Raw genomic sequence first — 23,070 nt, forward strand, 5'->3', positions numbered from 1 at the left:
CTGAGACAGTGGGAGGGAGGGAGATAGAGCAAAAAACAGCACCCCAAATCCTGTCCCATTAGAAGCAGCACAGGCTTCTGTCCCTTTGCTCCTCTCCTCTACCTCCAGGTCATTTGCATGGGAGGGAGGAGCTGCTTGCTCCCTCCCTTCCTCTCTCTCTCTCCCCCCCCTCTCTCTCTCTCCCCCCCCTCTCTCTCTCTCCCCCCCCTCTCTCTCTCCCCCCCCCTCTCTCTCCCCCCCCTCTCTCTCTCCCCCCCCCCTCTCTCTCTCCCCCCCCTCTCTCTCCCCCCCCTCTCTCTCTCTCCCCCCCCTCTCTCTCCCCCCCCCTCTCTCTCCCCCCCCCCTCTCTCTCCCCCCCCCCTCTCTCTCCCCCCCCCTCTCTCTCTCCCCCTCTCTCTCTCTCCCCCCCCTCTCTCTCTCTTTCTCCCTCTCTCCCTCTCTCTTTTAGAAGCTTTACACCTGCCAGCCAGTCTACAGTATGTGATGATATCACAATGTGTCTCTTACATCACAGACAGGCTGACATCATCACACAGGCTGACTGGCCATCAAGAGACAGAAATGCAGATAGAGACACACTGACAAATACATACACTGTAGGCACAGGCGCCATGCGACTTCTGCACCATAAAAGTCCATTTGAATCAAAAATAATGTAGTCTTTTAAGTGAGGCTCTATTGATATCTTGGGGGTCTAAGTGTCAAGACAATCTTGACGTAAAACGGAGGCATAATTTTCAATCATTCAATAATGATGTGGTTTTGGATGACAGTATCCTACATCCTGTATGATATAATAATAATAAGAGACATCATGGAAAAATAATAGGAGACATAATGGAAATATCATCCAGTTTGTCACCATAATTGGAATATACATAATGCAAGAAGGTTTTATGTGTGTCGTCTTCTTCTCTTGAGTCTATGAGCTGAGGTGGGTGTCTCTTGGAGCTCTGGTGGAGGAAATATTCACCTGCCTTGGTGTCTCAGAGCTTTGAGGGGGTAAAAAGCCTAGCACTAGTTTAGTTATTGTAATGTATTTGCTACAATCAATAACACAAACAAGCTACAGTACAGTAAAGTCATCATTTAAATCAGAGATCTAATTTTTATTTCTAAGTAGAATATCTGACACAACTTCCCTTACTGACTAAACACAAAAAAAGTTGGAGAATGCGGGCATCGATCCCGCTACCTCTTACATGCTAAGCAAGCGCTCTACCATTTGAGCTAATCCCCCACTTATGGAGGCCGGTGGCTGTCAGTGCCGGTTGCTTTACAGTACTTTCTGCAGGGCAAATGTGGCTGTGAACGTGCACTGTTTAATGCTACTTATCAGAAATAGCTCTGAGTCCAGGGGCTGTGGAAGATTGGGTGAGAATGATCGTAGAATCATCAGACCCCAGTAAATAAACCCATAGTCACCACACCACAGAACACTACACTACACATCCTCCCTTATTGTCTAGTGGTTAGGATTCGGCGCTCTCACCGCTGCGGCCCGGGTTCGATCCCCGGTCAGGGAAAGCTTTGTTTTGAAAACCGTAATGATTCTTTTTCTTTTCATGTCTTAAATTGAACAGAATTTCATTTTTTTACATTTGCATAAACAGAGCTCTTGCTAATTCAATTAATAAAACTGAAAGGATCATGGAAGTGACGTTAAGAATTGTATTAAGTTAGCATGTCAATTGAAATATTCCAAGAAGAGAATGCGCTAGTCTGGGAAAGACGATCTTGGCACAAAACCGAGGCATATTTTTCAATCATTCAATCCATAGGTGGTTTTGGATGACAGTATTCTATGAGATATCATGGGAAAATAATAGGAGACATAATGGAAATACATTATCGTCCAATTTGTGACCATAATGGGAATATACTTAGCGCTTCCTTCACAGGAAATAATACATATGACATAACGGGAATGTAATAAGTATGTGGGTTTGGCTGGGATTATCCTACATCCTGCAGGAATATAATAACTGGGAAAACGCTATATTTGATACCGCCACGTTGTGGGATGAGCGAGTAAACATTGCATGTCATTTCCCAGAATCCCTTGCTGCAGTGGGAGCACTGTATGCTACTGTAGGTGATAATGGTTGAAATATATATATATACACATCAACCAGTTCAATAATTTAAAAGGGGGGAATTAAAATGGCTGAAGTGGAAAATGACAAGTATTTACCGATCCAAAAAAACGACTCCTGAGCATGTATGTACTGCTTACATGGATGTACCCATTAGCATGTACAGTGTTGTTTGTTATTGCGGTTACCAATTTATTTCCATTTTAAATATTTAATTTCTCTGAAATGTTGCAAGCAAATTGCATGAAAAGTTGCAAAAGAATACATGAATGTTTTGTATCCAGAGTCAGGGGATGAGATGAGATGGGGTCATGTTCATATTTGAACTGTACATTACTAAAAGAAGGCTTTTTTTCTATGCAGATACAGTATAGTGTTTCAAACACATGCTATACACACGCACGCACGCACACACACACACACACACACACACAGCACTATCTGCAATGTAAAGATGTGGGTGAACAGAGCAAAACAGATGGTACTAGAAACGCTTATTACAGTAACACCAAAGGGATGTGCCTAATGCTAAAGTTTGAACAGCAGCAGCCGCAGTACCCCTGATATCTATGGATGGGACAGATACCCCCTGCAGACACAGACACCCGCGCGCACGCACACACACGCACACGCACGCACGCACGCACACAGGGAGGGGTCTGTAGTGTGACAGAGCACGCTAGCTTCGCCACCAGGCACTCCTTCTTGAATTAAAATAAAACTATCTCCTTACCTCTTTCTGGATGCCCCCTCTTTACCAACAAGAGGGACAGGACCAGCTCTCCTCAGCTTACATTTTCCCCTTCCTTTCCTCTCTCCCTTGAAAACTTTCTGCTCCTGAGACAGTGGGAGGGGGGGAGATAGAGCAAGAAACAGCACCCCAAATCCTGTCCCATTAGAAGCAGCACAGGCTTCTGTCCCTCTGCTCCTCTCCTCCCACTCCAGTCCATTTGCATGGGAGGGAGGAGCTGCTTGCCCTCTCTCTCCCTCTCTCCCTCTCTCCCTCTCCCCCTGTCCCTCTCTCCCCCTCTCCCTCTCTCCCTCTCTCTTTTAGAAGCTTTACACCTGCCAGCCAGTCTACAGTATGTGATGATATCACAATGTGTCTCTTACATCACAGACAGGCTGACATCAGCACACAGGCTGACTGGCCATCAAGAGACAGAAATGCAGATAGAGACACACTGACAAATACATACACTGTAGGCACAGGCGCCATGCGACTTCTGCACCATAAAAGTCAAAATGAATCAAAAATAATGTAGTCTTTTAAGTGAGGCTCTATTGATATTTTGGGGGTCTAAGTGTCAAGACAATCTTGACGTAAAACGGAGGCATAATTTTCAATCATTCAATAATGATGTGGTTTTGGATGACAGTATCCTACATCCTGTATGATATAATAATAATAAGAGACATCATGGAAAAATAATAGGAGACATAATGGAAATATCATCCAGTTTGTCACCATAATTGGAATATACATAATGCAAGAAGGTTTTATGTGTGTCGTCTTCTTCTCTTGAGTCTATGAGCTGAGGTGGGTGTCTCTTGGAGCTCTGGTGGAGGAAATATTCACCTGCCTTGGTGTCTCAGAGCTTTGAGGGGGTAAAAAGCCTAGCACTAGTTTAGTTATTGTAATGTATTTGCTACAATCAATAACACAAACAAGCTACAGTACAGTAAAGTCATCATTTAAATCAGAGATCTAATTTTTATTTCTAAGTAGAATATCTGAAACAACTTCCCTTACTGACTAAACACAAAAAAACTTGGAGAATGCGGGCATCGATCCCGCTACTTCTTACATGCTAAGCAAGCGCTCTACCATTTGAGCTAATCCCCCACTTATGGAGGCCGGTGGCTGTCAGTGCCGGTTGCTTTACAGTACTTTCTGCAGGGCAAATGTGGCTGTGAACGTTCACTGTTTAATGCTACTTATCAGAAATAGCTCTGAGTCCAGGGGCTGTGGAAGATTGGGTGAGAATGATCGTAGAATCATCAAACCCCAGTAAATAAACCCATAGTCACCACACCACAGAACACTACACTACACATCCTCCCTGATTGTCTAGTGGTTAGGATTCGGCGCTCTCACCGCCGCGGCCCGGGTTCGATCCCCGGTCAGGGAAAGCTTTGTTTTGAAAACCGTAATGATTCTTTTTCTTTTCATGTCTTAAATTGAACAGAATTTCATTTTTTTACATTTGCATAAACAGAGCTCTTGCTAATTCAATTAATAAAACTGAAAGGATCATGGAAGTGACGTTAAGAATTGTATTAAGTGAGCATGTCAATTGAAATATTCCAAGAAGAGAATGCGCTAGTCGGGGAAAGACGATCTTGGCACAAAACCGAGGCATATTTTTCAATCATTCAATCCATAGGTGGTTTTGGATGACAGTATTCTATGAGATATCATGGGAAAATAATAGGAGACATAATGGAAATACATTATCGTCCAATTTGTGACCATAATGGGAATATACTTAGCGCTTCCTTCACAGGAAATAATACATATGACATAACGGGAATGTAATAAGTATGTGGGTTTGGCTGGGATTATCCTACATCCTGCAGGAATATAATAACTGGGAAAACGCTATATTTGATACCGCCACGTTGTGGGATGAGCGAGTAAACATTGCATGTCATTTCCCAGAATCCCTTGCTGCAGTGGGAGCACTGTATGCTACTGTAGGTGATAATGGTTGAAATATATATATATACACATCAACCAGTTCAATAATTTATAAGGGGGGAATTAAAATGGCTGAAGTGGAAAATGACAAGTATTTACCGATCCAAAAAAACGACTCCTGAGCATGTATGTACTGCTTACATGGATGTACCCATTAGCATGTACAGTGTTGTTTGTTATTGCGGTTACCAATTTATTTCCATTTTAAATATTTAATTTCTCTGAAATGTTGCAAGCAAATTGCATGAAAAGTTGCAAAAGAATACATGAATGTTTTGTATCCAGAGTCAGGGGATGAGATGAGATGGGGACATGTTCATATTTGAACTGTACATTACTAAAAGAAGGCTTTTTTTCTATGCAGATACAGTATAGTGTTTCAAAAACATGCTATACACACGCACACACGCACACACACACACACAGCACTATCTGCAATGTAAAGATGTGGGTGAACAGAGCAAAACAGATGGTACTAGAAACGCTTATTACAGTAACACCAAAGGGATGTGCCTAATGCTAAAGTTTGAACAGCAGCAGCCGCAGTACCCCTGATATCTATGGATGGGACAGATACCCCCTGCAGACACAGACACCCGCGCGCACGCACACACACGCACACGCACGCACGCACGCACACAGGGAGGGGTCTGTAGTGTGACAGAGCACGCTAGCTTCGCCACCAGGCACTCCTTCTTGAATTAAAATAAAACTATCTCCTTACCTCTTTCTGGATGCCCCCTCTTTACCAACAAGAGGGACAGGACCAGCTCTCCTCAGCTTACATTTTCCCCTTCCTTTCCTCTCTCCCTTGAAAACTTTCTGCACCTGAGACAGTGGGAGGGGGGGAGATAGAGCAAGAAACAGCACCCCAAATCCTGTCCCATTAGAAGCAGCACAGGCTTCTGTCCCTCTGCTCCTCTCCTCTCACTCCAGTCCATTTGCATGGGAGGGAGGAGCTGCTTGCCCTCTCTCTCCCTCTCTCCCTCTCTCCCTCTCTCCCTCTCTCCCTCTCTCCCTCTCTCTTTTAGAAGCTTTACACCTGCCAGCCAGTCTACAGTATGTGATGATATCACAATGTGTCTCTTACATCACAGACAGGCTGACATCATCACACAGGCTGACTGGCCATCAAGAGACAGAAATGCAGATAGAGACACACTGACAAATACATACACTGTAGGCACAGGCGCCATGCGACTTCTGCACCATAAAAGTCAAAATGAATCAAAAATAATGTAGTCTTTTAAGTGAGGCTCTATTGATATCTTGGGGGTCTAAGTGTCAAGACAATCTTGACGTAAAACGGAGGCATAATTTTCAATCATTCAATAATGATGTGGTTTTGGATGACAGTATCCTACATCCTGTATGATATAATAATAATAAGAGACATCATGGAAAAATAATAGGAGACATAATGGAAATATCATCCAGTTTGTCACCATAATTGGAATTTACATAATGCAAGAAGGTTTTATGTGTGTCGTCTTCTCTCTTGAGTCTATGAGCTGAGGTGGGTGTCTCTTGGAGCTCTGGTGGAGGAAATATTCACCTGCCTTGGTGTCTCAGAGCTTTGAGGGGGTAAAAAGCCTAGCACTAGTTTAGTTATTGTAATGTATTTGCTACAATCAATAACACAAACAAGCTACAGTACAGTAAAGTCATCATTTAAATCAGAGATCTAATTTTTATTTCTAAGTAGAATATCTGAAACAACTTCCCTTACTGACTAAACACAAAAAAACTTGGAGAATGCGGGCATCGATCCCGCTACCTCTTACATGCTAAGCAAGCGCTCTACCATTTGAGCTAATCCCCCACTTATGGAAGCTGGTGGCTGTCAGTGCCGGTTGCTTTACAGTACTTTCTGCAGGGCAAATGTGGCTGTGAACGTGCACTGTTTAATGCTACTTATCAGAAATAGCTCTGAGTCCAGGGGCTGTGGAAGATTGGGTGAGAATGATCGTAGAATCATCAGACCCCAGTAAATAAACCCATAGTCACCACACCACAGAACACTACACTACACATCCTCCCTGATTGTCTAGTGGTTAGGATTCGGCGCTCTCACCGCCGCGGCCCGGGTTCGATCCCCGGTCAGGGAAAGCTTTGTTTTGAAAACCGTAATGATTCTTTTTCTTTTCATGTCTTAAGTTGAACAGAATTTCATTTTTTTACATTTGCATAAACAGAGCTCTTGCTAATTCAATTAATAAAACTGAAAGGATCATGGAAGTGACGTTAAGAATTGTATTAAGTGAGCATGTCAATTGAAATATTCCAAGAAGAGAATGCGCTAGTCTGGGAAAGACGATCTTGGCACAAAACCGAGGCATATTTTTCAATCATTCAATCCATAGGTGGTTTTGGATGACAGTATTCTATGAGATATCATGGGAAAATAATAGGAGACATAATGGAAATACATTATCGTCCAATTTGTGACCATAATGGGAATATACTTAGCGCTTCCTTCACAGGAAATAATACATGTGACATAACGGGAGTGTAATAAGTATGTGGGTTTGGCTGGGATTATCCTACATCCTGCAGGAATATAATAACTGGGAAAACGCTATATTTGATACCGCCACGTTGTGGGATGAGCGAGTAAACATTGCATGTCATTTCCCAGAATCCCTTGCTGCAGTGGGAGCACTGTATGCTACTGTAGGTGATAATGGTTGAAATATATATATATACACATCAACCAGTTCAATAATTTAAAAGGGGGGAATTAAAATGGCTGAAGTGGAAAATGACAAGTATTTACCGATCCAAAAAAACGACTCCTGAGCATGTATGTACTGCTTACATGGATGTACCCATTAGCATGTACAGTGTTGTTTGTTATTGCGGTAACCAATTTATTTCCATTTTAAATATTTAATTTCTCTGAAATGTTGCAAGCAAATTGCATGAAAAGTTGCAAAAGAATACATGAATGTTTTGTATCCAGAGTCAGGGGATGAGATGAGATGGGGACATGTTCATATTTGAACTGTACATTACTAAAAGAAGGCTTTTTTTCTATGCAGATACAGTATAGTGTTTCAAACACATGCTATACACACGCACACACGCACACACACACACACACACACACAGCACTATCTGCAATGTAAAGATGTGGGTGAACAGAGCAAAACAGATGGTACTAGAAACGCTTATTACAGTAACACCAAAGGGATGTGCCTAATGCTAAAGTTTGAACAGCAGCAGCCGCAGTACCCCTGATATCTATGGATGGGACAGATACCCCCTGCAGACACAGACACCCGCGCGCGCGCACACACACACACGCACACGCACGCACGCACGCACACAGGGAGGGGTCTGTAGTGTGACAGAGCACGCTAGCTTCGCCACCAGGCACTCCTTCTTGAATTAAAATAAAACTATCTCCTTACCTCTTTCTGGATGCCCCCTCTTTACCAACAAGAGGGACAGGACCAGCTCTCCTCAGCTTACATTTTCCCCTTCCTTTCCTCTCTCCCTTGAAAAATTTCTGCACCTGAGACAGTGGGAGGGAGGGAGATAGAGCAAGAAACAGCACCCCAAATCCTGTCCCATTAGAAGCAGCACAGGCTTCTGTCCCTCTGCTCCTCTCCTCACCCTCCAGTCCATTTGCATGGGAGGGAGGAGCTGCTTGCTCCCTCTGTCCCTCTGTCCCTCTCTCCCCCTGTCCCTCTCTCCCCCTGTCCCTCTCTCCCCCTCTCCCTCTCTCTTTTAGAAGCTTTACACCTGCCAGCCAGTCTACAGTATGTGATGATATCACAATGTGTCTCTTACATCACAGACAGGCTGACATCATCACACAAGCTGACTGGCCATCAAGAGACAGAAATGCAGATAGAGACACACTGACAAATACATACACTGTAGGCACAGGCGCCATGCGGCTTCTGCACCATAAAAGTCCATTTGAATCAAAAATAATGTAGTCTTTTAAGTGAGGCTCTATTGAAATCTTGGGGGTCTAAGTGTCAAGACAATCTTGACGTAAAACGGAGGCATCATTTTCAATCATTCAATAATGATGTGGTTTTGGATGACAGTATCCTACATCCTGTATGATATAATAATAATAAGAGACATCATGGAAAAATAATAGGAGACATAATGGAAATATCATCCAGTTTGTCACCATAATTGGAATTTACATAATGCAAGAAGGTTTTATGTGTGTCGTCTTCTTCTCTTGAGTCTATGAGCTGAGGTGGGTGTCTCTTGGAGCTCTGGTGGAGGAAATATTCACCTGCCTTGGTGTCTCAGAGCTTTGAGGGGGTAAAAAGCCTAGCACTAGTTTAGTTATTGTTATGTATTTGCTACAATCAATAACACAAACAAGCTACAGTACAGTAAAGTCATCATTTAAATCAGAGATCTAATTTTTATTTCTAAGTAGAATATCTGAAACAACTTCCCTTACTGACTAAACACAAAAAAACTTGGAGAATGCGGGCATCTATCCCGCTACTTCTTACATGCTAAGCAAGCGCTCTACCATTTGAGCTAATCCCCCACTTATGGAGGCTGGTGGCGGTCAGTGCAGGTTGCTTTACAGTACTTTCTGCAGGGCAAATGTGGCTGTGAACGTGCACTGTTTAATGCTACTTATCAGAAATAGCTCTGAGTCCAGGGGCTGTGGAAGATTGGGTGAGAATGATCGTAGAATCATCAGACCCCAGTAAATAAACCCATAGTCACCACACCACAGAACACTACACTACACATCCTCCCTGATTGTCTAGTGGTTAGGATTCGGCGCTCTCACCGCCGCGGCCCGGGTTCGATCCCCGGTCAGGGAAAGCTTTGTTTTGAAAACCGTAATGATTCTTTTTCTTTTCATGTCTTAAATTGAACAGAATTTCATTTTTTTACATTTGCATAAACAGAGCTCTTGCTAATTCAATTAATAAAACTGAAAGGATCATGGAAGTGACGTTAAGAATTGTATTAAGTGAGCATGTCAATTGAAATATTCCAAGAAGAGAATGCGCTAGTCTGGGAAAGACGATCTTGGCACAAAACCGAGGCATATTTTTCAATCATTCAATCCATAGGTGGTTTTGGATGACAGTATTCTATGAGATATCATGGGAAAATAATAGGAGACATAATGGAAATACATTATCGTCCAATTTGTGACCATAATGGGAATATACTTAGCGCTTCCTTCACAGGAAATAATACATGTGACATAACGGGAATGTAATAAGTATGTGGGTTTGGCTGGGATTATCCTACATCCTGCACGGATATAATAACTGGGAAAACGCTATATTTGATACCGCCACGTTGTGGGATGAGCGAGTAAACATTGCATGTCATTTCCCAGAATCCCTTGCTGCAGTGGGAGCACTGTATGCTACTGTAGGTGATAATGGTTGAAATATATATATATACACATCAACCAGTTCAATAATTTAAAAGGGGGGAATTAAAATGGCTGAAGTGGAAAATGACAAGTATTTACCGATCCAAAAAAACGACTCCTGAGCATGTATGTACTGCTTACATGGATGTACCCATTAGCATGTACAGTGTTGTTTGTTATTGCGGTTACCAATTTATTTCCATTTTAAATATTTAATTTCTCTGAAATGGTGCAAGCAAATTGCATGAAAAGTTGCAAAAGAATACATGAATGTTTTGTATCCAGAGTCAGGGGATGAGATGAGATGGGGACATGTTCATATTTGAACTGTACATTACTAAAAGAAGGCTTTTTTTCTATGCAGATACAGTATAGTGTTTCAAACACATGCTATACACACGCACACACGCACACACACACACACAGCACTATCTGCAATGTAAAGATGTGGGTGAACAGAGCAAAACAGATGTACTAGAAACGCTTATTACAGTAACACCAAAGGGATGTGCCTAATGCTAAAGTTTGAACAGCAGCAGCCGCAGTACCCCTGATATCTATGGATGGGACAGATACCCCCTGCAGACACAGACACCCGCGCGCACGCACACACACGCACACGCACGCACGCACGCACACAGGGAGGGGTCTGTAGTGTGACAGAGCACGCTAGCTTCGCCACCAGGCACTCCTTCTTGAATTAAAATAAAACTATCTCCTTACCTCTTTCTGGATGCCCCCTCTTTACCAACAAGAGGGACAGGACCAGCTCTCCTCAGCTTACATTTTCCCCTTCCTTTCCTCTCTCCCTTGAAAACTTTCTGCACCTGAGACAGTGGGAGGGGGGGAGATAGAGCAAGAAACAGCACCCCAAATCCTGTCCCATTAGAAGCAGCACAGGCTTCTGTCCCTCTGCTCCTCTCCTCTCACTCCAGTCCATTTGCATGGGAGGGAGGAGCTGCTTGCCCTCTCTCTCCCTCTCTCCCTCTCTCCCTCTCTCCCTCTCTCCCTCTCTCTTTTAGAAGCTTTACACCTGCCAGCCAGTCTACAGTATGTGATGATATCACAATGTGTCTCTTACATCATAGACAGGCTGACATCAGCACACAGGCTGACTGGCCATCAAGAGACAGAAATGCAGATAGAGACACACTGACAAATACATACACTGTAGGCACAGGCGCCATGCGACTTCTGCACCATAAAAGTCAAAATGAATCAAAAATAATGTAGTCTTTTAAGTGAGGCTCTATTGATATTTTGGGGGTCTAAGTGTCAAGACAATCTTGACGTAAAACGGAGGCATAATTTTCAATCATTCAATAATGATGTGGTTTTGGATGACAGTATCCTACATCCTGTATGATATAATAATAATAAGAGACATCATGGAAAAATAATAGGAGACATAATGGAAATATCATCCAGTTTGTCACCATAATTGGAATATACATAATGCAAGAAGGTTTTATGTGTGTCGTCTTCTTCTCTTGAGTCTATGAGCTGAGGTGGGTGTCTCTTGGAGCTCTGGTGGAGGAAATATTCACCTGCCTTGGTGTCTCAGAGCTTTGAGGGGGTAAAAAGCCTAGCACTAGTTTAGTTATTGTAATGTATTTGCTACAATCAATAACACAAACAAGCTACAGTACAGTAAAGTCATCATTTAAATCAGAGATCTAATTTTTATTTCTAAGTAGAATATCTGAAACAACTTCCCTTACTGACTAAACACAAAAAAAGTTGGAGAATGCGGGCATCGATCCCGCTACCTCTTACATGCTAAGCAAGCGCTCTACCATTTGAGCTAATTCCCCACTTTTGGAGGCCGGTGGCTGTCAGTGCCGGTTGCTTTACAGTACTTTCTGCAGGGCAAATGTGGCTGTGAACGTGCACTGTTTAATGCTAGTTATCAGAAATAGCTCTGAGTCCAGGGGCTGTGGAAGATTGGGTGAGAATGATCGTAGAATCATCAGACCCCAGTAAATAAACCCATAGTCACCACACCACAGAGCACTACACTACACATCCTCCCTGATTGTCTAGTGGTTAGGATTCGGCGCTCTCACCGCCGCGGCCCGGGTTCGATCCCCGGTCAGGGAAAGCTTTGTTTTGAAAACCGTAATGATTCTTTTTCTTTTCATGTCTTAAATTGAACAGAATTTCCTTTTTTTTTGACATTTGCATAAACAGAGCTCTTGCTAATTCAATTAATAAAACTGAAAGGATCATGGAAGTGACGTTAAGAATTGTATTAAGTTAGCATGTCAATTGAAATATTCCAAGAAGAGAATGCGCTAGTCGGGGAAAGACAATCTTGGCACAAAACCGAGGCATATTTTTCAATCATTCAATCCATAGGTGGTTTTGGATGACAGTATTCTATGAGATATCATGGGAAAATAATAGGAGACATAATGGAAATACATTATCGTCCAATTTGTGACCATAATGGGAATATACTTAGCGCTTCCTTCACAGGAAATAATACATGTGACATAACGGGAATGTAATAAGTATGTGGGTTTGGCTGGGATTATCCTACATCCTGCAGGAATATAATAACTGGGAAAACGCTATATTTGATACCGCCACGTTGTGGGATGAGCGAGTAAACATTGCATGTCATTTCCCAGAATCCCTTGCTGCAGTGGGAGCACTGTATGCTACTGTAGGTGATAATGGTTGAAATATATATATATATATATATATATATATTTATATATTTATATATATATATACACATCAACCAGTTCAATCATTTAAAAGGGGGGAATTAAAATGGCTGAAGTGGAAAATGACAAGTATTTACCGATCCAAAAAAACGACTCCTGAGCATGTATGTACTGCTTACATGGATGTACCCATTAGCATGTACAGTGTTGTTTGTTATTGCGGTTACCAATTTATTTCCATTTTAAATATTTAATTTCTCTGAAATGGTGCAAGCAAATTGCATGAAAAGTTGCAAAAGAATACATGAATGTTTTGTATCCAGAGTCAGGGGATGAGATGAGATGGGGTCATGTTCATATTTGAACTGTACATTACTAAAAGAAGGCTTTTTTTCTATGCAGATACAGTATAGTGTTTCAAACACATGCTATACACACGCACGCACGCACGCACACACACACACACACAGCACTATCTGCAATGTAAAGATGTGGGTGAACAGAGCAAAAAAGATGGTACTAGAAACGCTTATTACAGTAACACCAAAGGGATGTGCTTAATGCTAAAGTTTGAACAGCAGCAGCCGCAGTACCCCTGATATCTATGGATGGGACAGATACCCCCTGCAGACACAGACACCCGCGCGTGCGCACACACACGCACGCACGCACGCACACAGGGAGGGGTCTGTAGTGTGACAGAGCACGCTAGCTTCGCCACCAGGCACTCCTTCTTGAATTAAAATAAAACTATCTCCTTACCTCTTTCTGGATGCCCCCTCTTTACCAACAAGAGGGACAGGACCAGCTCTCCTCAGCTTACATTTCCCCTTCCTTTCCGATCTCCCTTGAAAACTTTCTGCACCTGAGACAGTGGGAGGGGGGGAGATAGAGCAAGAAACAGCACCCCAAATCCTGTCCCATTAGAAGCAGCACAGGCTTCTGTCCCTCTGCTCCTCTCCTCTCACTCCAGTCCATTTGCATGGGAGGGAGGAGCTGCTTGCTCCCTCTCTCCCTCTCCCCCTCTCTCCCCCTCTCCCTCTCTCCCTCTCTCCCTCTCTCCCTCTCTCCCTCTCTCTTTTAGAAGCTTTACACCTGCCAGCCAGTCTACAGTATGTGATGATATCACAATGTGTCTCTTACATCACAGACAGGCTGACATCATCACACAGGCTGACTGGCCATCAAGAGACAGAAATGCAGATAGAGACACACTGACAAATACATACACTGTAGGCACAGGCGCCATGCGACTTCTGCACCATAAAAGTCCATTTGAATCAAAAATAATGTAGTCTTTTAAGTGAGGCTCTATTGATATCTTGGGGGTCTAAGTGTCAAGACAATCTTGACGTAAAACGGAGGCATAATTTTCAATCATTCAATAATGATGTGGTTTTGGATGACAGTATCCTACATCCTGTATGATATAATAATAATAAGAGACATCATGGAAAAATAATAGGAGACATAATGGAAATATCATCCAGTTTGTCACCATAATTGGAATTTACATAATGCAAGAAGGTTTTATGTGTGTCGTCTTCTTCTCTTGAGTCTATGAGCTGAGGTGGGTGTCTCTTGGAGCTCTGGTGGAGGAAATATTCACCTGCCTTGGTGTCTCAGAGCTTTGAGGGGGTAAAAAGCCTAGCACTAGTTTAGTTATTGTAATGTATTTGCTACAATCAATAACACAAACAAGCTACAGTACAGTAAAGTCATCATTTAAATCAGAGATCTAATTTTTATTTCTAAGTAGAATATCTGAAACAACTTCCCTTACTGACTAAACACAAAAAAAGTTGGAGAATGCAGGCATCGATCCCGCTACCTCTTACATGCTAAGCAAGCGCTCTACCATTTGAGCTAATTCCCCACTTTTGGAGGCTGGTGGCTGTCAGTGCCGGTTGCTTTACAGTACTTTCTGCAGGGCAAATGTGGCTGTGAACGTGCACTGTTTAATGCTAGTTATCAGAAATAGCTCTGAGTCCAGGGGCTGTGGAAGATTGGGTGAGAATGATCGTAGAATCATCAGACCCCAGTAAATAAACCCATAGTCACCACACCACAGAACACTACACTACACATCCTCCCTGATTGTCTAGTGGTTAGGATTCGGCGCTCTCACCGCCGCGGCCCGGGTTCGATCCCCGGTCAGGGAAAGCTTTGTTTTGAAAACCGTAATGATTCTTTTTCTTTTCATGTCTTAAGTTGAACAGAATTTCATTTTTTTACATTTGCATAAACAGAGCTCTTGCTAATTCAATTAATAAAACTGAAAGGATCATGGAAGTGACGTTAAGAATTGTATTAAGTGAGCATGTCAATTGAAATATTCCAAGAAGAGAATGCGCTAGTCGGGGAAAGACGATCTTGGCACAAAACCGAGGCATATTTTTCAATCATTCAATCCATAGGTGGTTTTGGATGACAGTATTCTATGAGATATCATGGGAAAATAATAGGAGACATAATGGAAATACAGTATCGTCCAATTTGTGACCATAGTGGGAATATACTTAGCGCTTCCTTCACAGGAAATAATACATGTGACATAACGGGAATGTAATAAGTATGTGGGTTTGGCTGGGATTATCCTACATCCTGCAGGGATATAATAACTGGGAAAACGCTATATTTGATACCGCCACATTGTGGGATGAGCGAGTAAACATTGCATGTCATTTCCCAGAATCCCTTGCTGCAGTGGGAGCACTGTATGCTACTGTAGGTGATAATGGTTGAAATATATATATATATATATATATTTATATATATATATACACATCAACCAGTTCAATCATTTAAAAGGGGGGAATTAAAATGGCTGAAGTGGAAAATGACAAGTATTTACCGATCCAAAAAAACGACTCCTGAGCATGTATGTACTGCTTACATGGATGTACCCATTAGCATGTACAGTGTTGTTTGTTATTGCGGTTACCAATTTATTTCCATTTTAAATATTTAATTTCTCTGAAATGGTGCAAGCAAATTGCATGAAAAGTTGCAAAAGAATACATGAATGTTTTGTATCCAGAGTCAGGGGATGAGATGAGATGGGGTCATGTTCATATTTGAACTGTACATTACAAAAAGAAGGCTTTTTTTCTATGCAGATACAGTATAGTGTTTCAAACACATGCTATACACACGCACGCACGCACACACACACACACACAGCACTATCTGCAATGTAAAGATGTGGGTGAACAGAGCAAAAAAGATGGTACTAGAAACGCTTATTACAGTAACACCAAAGGGATGTGCCTAATGCTAAAGTTTGAACAGCAGCAGCCGCAGTACCCCTGATATCTATGGATGGGACAGATACCCCCTGCAGACACAGACACCCGCGCGTGCGCACACACACGCACGCACGCACGCACGCACACAGGGAGGGGTCTGTAGTGTGACAGAGCACGCTAGCTTCGCCACCAGGCACTCCTTCTTGAATTAAAATAAAACTATCTCCTTACCTCTTTCTGGATGCCCCCTCTTTACCAACAAGAGGGACAGGACCAGCTCTCCTCAGCTTACATTTTCCCCTTCCTTTCCTCTCTCCCTTGAAAACTTTCTGCACCTGAGACAGTGGGAGGGGGGGAGATAGAGCAAGAAACAGCACCCCAAATCCTGTCCCATTAGAAGCAGCACAGGCTTCTGTCCCTCTGCTCCTCTCCTCTCACTCCAGTCCATTTGCATGGGAGGGAGGAGCTGCTTGCTCCCTCTCCCCCTCTCCCCCTGTCCCTCTGTCCCTCACTCCTTCTCTCCCTCTCTCTCTTTTAGAAGCTTTACACCTGCCAGCCAGTCTACAGTATGTGATGATATCACAATGTGTCTCTTACATCACAGACAGGCTGACATCATCACACAGGCTGACTGGCCATCAAGAGACAGAAATGCAGATAGAGACACACTGACAAATACATACACTGTAGGCACAGGCGCCATGCGGCTTCTGCACCATAAAAGTCCATTTGAATCAAAAATAATGTAGTCTTTTAAGTGTGGCTCTATTGAAATCTTGGGGGTCTAAGTGTCAAGACAATCTTGACGTAAAACGGAGGCATCATTTTCAATCATTCAATAATGATGTGGTTTTGGATGACAGTATCCTACATCCTGTATGATATAATAATAATAAGAGACATCATGGAAAAATAATAGGAGACATAATGGAAATATCATCCAGTTTGTCACCATAATTGGAATTTACATAATGCAAGAAGGTTTTATGTGTGTCGTCTTCTTCTCTTGAGTCTATGAGCTGAGGTGGGTGTCTCTTGGAGCTCTGGTGGAGAAAATATTCAACTGCCTTGGTGTCTCAGAGCTTTGAGGGGGTAAAAAGCCTAGCACTAGTTTAGTTATTGTAATGTATTTGCTACAATCAATAACACAAACAAGCTACAGTACAGTAAAGTCATCATTTAAATCAGAGATCTAATTTTTATTTCTAAGTAGAATATCTGAAACAACTTCCCTTACTGACTAAACACAAAAAAAGTTGGAGAATGCGGGCATCGATCCCACTACCTCTTACATGCTAAGCAAGCGCTCTACCATTTGAGCTAATCCCCCACTTTTGGAGGTGGGTGGCTGTCAGTGCCGGTTGCTTTACAGTACTTTCTGCAGGGCAAATGTGGCTGTGAACGTGCACTGTTTAATGCTAGTTATCAGAAATAGCTCTGAGTCCACGGGCTGTGGAAGATTGGGTGAGAATGATCGTAGAATCATCAGACCCCAGTAAATAAACCCATAGTCACCACACCACAGAGCACTACACTACACATCCTCCCTGATTGTCTAGTGGTTAGGATTCGGCGCTCTCACCGCCGTGGCCCGTGTTCGATCCCCGGTCAGGGAAAGCTTTGTTTTGAAAACCGTAATGATTCTTTTTCTTTTCATGTCTTAAGTTGAACAGAATTTCCTTTTTTTTTTACATTTGCATAAACAGAGCTAATTCAATTAATAAAACTGAAAGGATCATGGAAGTGACGTTAAGAATTGTATTAAGTGAGCATGTCAATTGAAATATTCCAAGAAGAGAATGCGCTAGTCTGGGAAAGACGATCTTGGCACAAAACCGAGGCATATTTTTCAATCATTCAATCCATAGGTGGTTTTGGATGACAGTATTCTATGAGATATCATGGGAAAATAATAGGAGACATAATGGAAATACAGTATCGTCCAATTTATGACCATAGTGGGAATATACGTAGCGCTTCCTTCACAGGAAATAATACATGTGACATAACGGGAATGTAATAAGTATGTGGGTTTGGCTGGGATTATCCTACATCCTGCAGGGATATAATAACTGGGAAAACGCTATATTTGATACCGCCACGTTGTGGGATGAGCGAGTAAACATTGCATGTCATTTCCCAGAATCCCTTGCTGCAGTGGGAGCACTGTATGCTACTGTAGGTGATAATGGTTGAAATATATATATATATATATATATATATATATATATATATATATATATATATATATATATATATACACATCAACCAGTACAATAATTTAAAAGGGGGGAATTAAAATGGCTGAAGTGGAAAATGACAAGTATTTACCGATCCAAAAAAACGACTCCTGAGCATGTATGTACTGCTTACATGGATGTACCCATTAGCATGTACAGTGTTGTTTGTTATTGCGGTTACCAATTTATTTCCATTTTAAATATTTAATTTCTCTGAAATGGTGCAAGCAAATTGCATGAAAAGTTGCAAAAGAATACATGAATGTTTTGTATCCAGAGTCAGGGGATGAGATGAGATGGGGTCATGTTCATATTTGAACTGTACATTACTAAAAGAAGGCTTTTTTTCTATGCAGATACAGTATAGTGTTTCAAACACATGCTATACACACGCACACACGCACACACACACACACACACAGCACTATCTGCAATGTAAAGATGTGGGTGAACAGAGCAAAAAAGATGGGACTAGAAACGCTTATTACAGTAACACCAAAGGGATGTGCCTAATGCTAAAGTTTGAACAGCAGCAGCCGCAGTACCCCTGATATCTATGGATGGGACAGATACCCCCTGCAGACACAGACACCCGCGCACGCGCACACACACGCACGCACACACACAGGGAGGGGTCTGTAGTGTGACAGAGCACGCTAGCTTCGCCACCAGGCACTCCTTCTTGAATTAAAATAAAACTATCTCCTTACCTCTTTCTGGATGCCCCCTCTTTACCAACAAGAGGGACAGGACCAGCTCTCCTCAGCTTCCATTTTCCCCTTCCTTTCCTCTCTCCCTTGAAAACTTTCTGCACCTGAGACAGTGGGAGGGGGGGAGATAGAGCAAGAAACAGCACCCCAAATCCTGTCCCATTAGAAGCAGCACAGGCTTCTATCCCTCTGCTCCTCTCCTCACCCTCCAGTCCATTTGCATGGGAGGGAGGAGCTGCTTGCTCCCTCTCTCCCTCTCTCCCTCTCCCCCTGTCCCTCTCTCCCTCACTCCCTCTCCCCGTCTCCCTCTCTCTCCCCCTGTCTCCCTGTCTCTCCCCCTGTCTCCCTCTCTCTCTCCCTCTCTCCCTCTCTCTTTTAGAAGCTTTACACCTGCCAGCCAGTCTACAGTATGTGATGATATCACAATGTGTCTCTTACATCACAGACAGGCTGACATCAGCACACAGGCTGACTGGCCATCAAGAGACAGAAATGCAGATAGAGACACACTGACAAATACATACACTGTAGGCACAGGCGCCATGCGGCTTCTGCACCATAAAAGTCCATTTGAATCAAAAATAATGTAGTCTTTTAAGTGAGGCTCTATTGAAATCTTGGGGGTCTAAGTGTCAAGACAATCTTGACGTAAAACGGAGGCATCATTTTCAATCATTCAATAATGATGTGGTTTTGGATGACAGTATCCTACATCCTGTATGATATAATAATAATAAGAGACATCATGGAAAAATAATAGGAGACATAATGGAAATATCATCCAGTTTGTCACCATAATTGGAATTTACATAATGCAAGAAGGTTTTATGTGTGTCGTCTTCTTCTCTTGCGTCTATGAGCTGAGGTGGGTGTCTCTTGGAGCTCTGGTGGAGAAAATATTCACCTGCCTTGGTGTCTCAGAGCTTTGAGGGGGTAAAAAGCCTAGCACTAGTTTAGTTATTGTAATGTATTTGCTACAATCAATAACACAAACAAGCTACAGTAAAGTAAAGTCATCATTTAAATCAGAGATCTAATTTTTATTTCTAAGTAGAATATCTGACACAACTTCCCTTACTGACTAAACACAAAAAAAGTTGGAGAATGCGGGCATCGATCCCGCTACCTCTTACATGCTAAGCGAGCGCTCTACCATTTGAGCTAATCCCCCACTTTTGGAGGCCGGTGGCTGTCAGTGCCGGTTGCTTTACAGTACTTTCTGCAGGGCAAATGTGGCTGTGAACGTGCACTGTTTAATGCTACTTATCAGAAATAGCTCTGAGTCCAGGGGCTGTGGAAGATTGGGTGAGAATGATCGTAGAATCATCAGACCCCAGTAAATAAACCCATAGTCACCACACCACAGAGCACTACACTACACGTCCTCCCTGATTGTCTAGTGGTTAGGATTCGGCGCTCTCACCGCCGCGGCCCGGGTTCGATCCCCGTTCAGGGAAAGCTTTGTTTTGAAAACCGTAATGATTCTTTTTCTTTTCATGTCTTAAGTTGAACAGAATTTCATTTTTTTACATTTGCATAAACAGAGCTCTTGCTAATTCAATTAATAAAACTGAAAGGATCATGGAAGTGACGTTAAGAATTGTATTAAGTGAGCATGTCAATTGAAATATTCCAAGAAGAGAATGCGCTAGTCGGGGAAAGACAATCTTGGCACAAAACCGAGGCATATTTTTCAATCATTCAATCCATAGGTGGTTTTGGATGACAGTATTCTATGAGATATCATGGGAAAATAATAGGAGACATAATGGAAATACAGTATCGTCCAATTTGTGACCATAATGGGAATATACTTAGCGCTTCCTTCACAGGAAATAATACATGTGACATAACGGGAATGTAATAAGTATGTGGGTTTGGCTGGGATTATCCTACATCCTGCAGGAATATAATAACTGGGAAAACGCTATATTTGATACCGCCACGTTGTGGGATGAGCGAGTAAACATTGCATGTCATTTCCCAGAATCCCTTGCTGCAGTGGGAGCACTGTATGCTACTGTAGGTGATAGTGGTTGAAATATATATATATATATATTTTTCTATATATATATATATATATATATATATATATATATATATATATATACACACACATCAACCAGTTCAATAATTTAAAAGGGGGGAATTAAAATGGCTGAAGTGGAAAATGACAAGTATTTACCGATCCAAAAAAACGACTCCTGAGCATGTATGTAGTGCTTACATGGATGTACCCATTAGCATGTACAGTGTTGTTTGTTATTGCGGTTACCAATTTATTTCCATTTTAAATATTTAATTTCTCTGAAATGGTGCAAGCAAATTGCATGAAAATTTGCAAAAGAATACATGAATGTTTTGTATCCAGAGTCAGGGGATGAGATGAGATGGGGTCATGTTCATATTTGAACTGTACATTACTAAAAGAAGGCTTTTTTTCTATGCAGATACAGTATAGTGTTTCAAACACATGCTATACACGCACAGACGCACACACACACACACACACACACACACGCACACGCACACGCACACACAACACACAACACACACAGCACTATCTGCAATGTAAAGATGTGTGTGAACAGAGCAAAAAAGATGGTACTAGAAACGCTTATTACAGTAACACCAAAGGGATGTGCCTAATCCTAACCACTAGACAATTAGGGAGGATGTGTAGTGTAGGGTTCTGTGGTGCTCTGTGGTGTGGTGACTATGAGTTTATTTACTGGGGTCTGATGATTCTACGATCATTCTCACCCAATCTTCCACAGCCCCTGGACTCAGAGCTATTTCTGATAATTAGCATTAAACAGTGCACGTTCACAGCCACATTTGCCCTGCAGAAAGTAAAGCAACCGGCACTGACAGCCACCCGCCTCCAAAAGTGGGGAATTAGCTCAAATGGTAGAGCGCTTGCTTAGCATGTAAGAGGTAGCGGGATCGATGCCCGCATTCTTTAACTTTTTTTGTGTTTAGTCTGCGTCATTGGAAGTAGCATTGGGCTCTGTCTGTGTTCTATGTTCTGTCCATGGTTTTAACTTAATATAGTATCTGCCTTATAAAGACCGTCCCTGAAGGAGTTTACCCCCCCTGAGGAAGTACTGTAGATGTTTCTATGAAACGCGTTGGGACGATCTTGTGAGGGGATTATGTCTCCCGCGTAGGACCTGTCTTGGCTCCATCCCCGCACCGCTCAGTATACGGACGCAGTGGGTGTCGTGACCCGCGCAAGGCCGGGGTTTTGCTAACAGCAGTGAATGAGAAATATACAGACACTGAGAGGTGCGGATTGAGATGCACAGCACTCCGATTAGCAATTGATTTGCCATTAGACAGTTATTAATTTCCGATACGCGCGACCGCGTCTCTGAGGCATTGAGCTTCCCGGAGTGTTTAGTCATTTTTCCATCCAGTCTCCGTTTCTATATTTCAGTTTCTTGCCTTTCTTTTCGGGTGTTTCTGCCCGTGTGGGTCAGAATTCAGCGGGTTCGGTCCAGGGATCGGGGCGCATATCCTGCAGAGCGCATCAAACTCAGAGCGGCCAGAACCGGGCGTCTCTCATTTTTATTTGACTTTAACCGGTTTCCCTTCTGCTCATTTATATTCTCAAAGTATTAATGTGTCTAATAAGGAAAACTCAAAACCTAATCCCATGAAAGTGTGTGTGGGGAACCTCGGGGGCCACCCCTGTCCTACAGTGTGTATGTTCGTTATATAGCTTATCCATACGTCTCTCTCTCTTACATACAGATACCTATCAACACTTTAACAGTTCTCTCTTGGAAATGAATGGGTTAAACTCGCCAATTATGTGTAAAGAAAATTCCTTCTGACCGGCGTTAAAAAGCTGAAATGTGACATAGTTCTCATACAAGAAACACACCTAGAAGTGCAGGAATGTGACTCTGTGACAGTGTATAGTGCTGTCAGGTTATACTCTGTGTCAGTGTATAGTGAGGTCAGGTTATACTCTGTGTCAGTGTATAGTGAGGTCAGGTTATACTCTGTGTCAGT

At 42.5% G+C, this 23,070-nt stretch overlaps 7 non-coding genes across 7 annotated transcripts; all 7 read left to right on the forward strand.

Annotated features, from left to right (window-relative positions):
• The first annotated feature begins 4,156 nt into the window (after positions 1–4,156).
• On the forward strand, positions 4,157–4,228 carry TRNAE-CUC (transfer RNA glutamic acid (anticodon CUC)). Its single transcript has one exon. It is a non-coding gene; the product is annotated as a tRNA-Glu (tRNA).
• A 2,605-nt stretch (positions 4,229–6,833) lies between these two features.
• TRNAE-CUC (transfer RNA glutamic acid (anticodon CUC)) lies at positions 6,834–6,905 on the forward strand. Its single transcript has one exon. It is a non-coding gene; the product is annotated as a tRNA-Glu (tRNA).
• A 2,634-nt stretch (positions 6,906–9,539) lies between these two features.
• Positions 9,540–9,611, forward strand: TRNAE-CUC (transfer RNA glutamic acid (anticodon CUC)). The gene has a single exon. It is a non-coding gene; the product is annotated as a tRNA-Glu (tRNA).
• Positions 9,612–12,208: 2,597 nt separating this feature from the next.
• On the forward strand, positions 12,209–12,280 carry TRNAE-CUC (transfer RNA glutamic acid (anticodon CUC)). Its single transcript has one exon. It is a non-coding gene; the product is annotated as a tRNA-Glu (tRNA).
• A 2,662-nt stretch (positions 12,281–14,942) lies between these two features.
• On the forward strand, positions 14,943–15,014 carry TRNAE-CUC (transfer RNA glutamic acid (anticodon CUC)). Its single transcript has one exon. It is a non-coding gene; the product is annotated as a tRNA-Glu (tRNA).
• A 2,630-nt stretch (positions 15,015–17,644) lies between these two features.
• TRNAE-CUC (transfer RNA glutamic acid (anticodon CUC)) lies at positions 17,645–17,716 on the forward strand. The gene has a single exon. It is a non-coding gene; the product is annotated as a tRNA-Glu (tRNA).
• A 2,719-nt stretch (positions 17,717–20,435) lies between these two features.
• Positions 20,436–20,507, forward strand: TRNAE-CUC (transfer RNA glutamic acid (anticodon CUC)). The gene has a single exon. It is a non-coding gene; the product is annotated as a tRNA-Glu (tRNA).
• Positions 20,508–23,070: the final 2,563 nt, after the last annotated feature.

The sequence above is a fragment of the Ascaphus truei genome, unplaced genomic scaffold (assembly GCF_040206685.1).
Source record: "Ascaphus truei isolate aAscTru1 unplaced genomic scaffold, aAscTru1.hap1 HAP1_SCAFFOLD_637, whole genome shotgun sequence".
Classification (NCBI taxonomy): Eukaryota; Metazoa; Chordata; class Amphibia; order Anura; family Ascaphidae; genus Ascaphus; species Ascaphus truei.